Consider the following 1,719-nt stretch of genomic DNA (forward strand, 5'->3'; position numbering starts at 1 on the left):
ATATTATATTTATTGTGAGAGAAAGACAATTTTCTATGGAATAGAGCATCGCCATGACACTACCAGTGATGGTTATTAATAGTGCTGTCACTTAAACGTAATCGGTACTTTCTGATAAGAAATGTGGTTGTTTTCTACAATGAATTTTCATATTGTTTACAAAATTTTAAAACATTTACCCTTCAGTATTTTCATCACATTTGTTCAGCTTGCAATGTTTTCTGTGCATTAATGCGCTAAATACACCTCATTTCTTAAATTTCCGTAAAAACATATTTTTTTAGGAACTAGATTAAATTATTTATCTGGTGTATGCATTTAAAATTAACATTACTATTTCAAAATTTAAAATTTTAATATCAAACAAAAAATATTGATGTCAAAAACGCAAATCACATTTTTACTCATTTTTTTACTCCAATCACAGAAAAATTGAAAAAAATCGATATTTCGAAAACACAATCGTTTTGTTTGGGGAATTTGTAAAAAAAATGTTTCTTCACTTTTAATATATTCAAAGTTAAATTTATTGATTGTTACGATAACGGCGCGAAATATAAATTATTCATTTTGGCTATTTTTAGGATTTTAGTTGTGGATTCCAGAATAAATATTTGAGACATACTGGAAAAAATTATTATTTTTCTTTCTTACGTAAAAAAAAATTATCCGTATGATAGAAAAAAAAGTTAAAAATAATTTTATAAAACAAGGACGCCCGGTCAAATATAACCCTCAAACGCTGGAAGAGTTAATGTATGTATATAAATAATTAGTGTATGCTTAAAGACTGCTCAGATTTTGTGGAAAATGGCGAAGATAATGTTATAAACTTTGATATTTGTGGCCGGCCGAAAAGCGTATGACTTCACAATATATTTTATTTTATGATTTACGAAAAATTAATTTCACTTTCGATATCTTTTTATCTCGCTAAATTCAAATGCGACAATGTCACCGTTAAAAGGTACATTTCTAGATAAGTACGTACCAAGATTAACCTGTTTTAAAGAAAAAAATGATTTTGTATTATTTTGCATTTTTTTTCAATATTTTTATCAATCAGTCTTATATTCATATTAATTTTGAAAATATGGTGTCTATACTACGCATTTTTATTTTTTTGTTGTATCATTACAATTTCCTTTTCCCTTATGTTTTATTATTTGCTCTACAACATATATTTTTTTACTCTTAAATAAATCATATACAAACACCATAATACAGATATAAGCCTTGTATGATAGTTGAGAAAATCACCAAAATTGTAATCTTTTAATTTATAAAATTTAAAAAAATCTTTAATAAATATTTTTTTCATCCCGAAACGTATCGCTATCTGTACCGCTATATTTAATGAGTAATGCTAAGCATACTCAGCGTAACCGGTGTTAGGTGTAGCAGATATTTTAATAGCATCTGTTGGAGCATGTAAATATCCAAAGGCGAGAAAATATGTTATTCAATTTTGAGGGAATTACGATAGCTTTTTTAATATCTCATATCCAATGGATCCTTGAGCTGCAAAGTAGTTTTGTATGCCTATTATAAAGATTTCGTATATTATATGGTTTTGATTTCGAACACTTCGGATTTAACTGCGCATCACTAGCGTCATTAAACGATAATTCCATGGAAATCTACCATTATTCCACAATATGACGTTTGCAACTTCGTTTACCTAGTTTATCACGCGCGCTGTAATTTGTCCGCATTTTT

The sequence above is a fragment of the Hesperophylax consimilis genome, chromosome 17 (assembly GCF_061612785.1).
Source record: "Hesperophylax consimilis isolate HC1 chromosome 17, BYU_Hcon_1.0, whole genome shotgun sequence".
NCBI classification, from domain to species: Eukaryota; Metazoa; Arthropoda; class Insecta; order Trichoptera; family Limnephilidae; genus Hesperophylax; species Hesperophylax consimilis.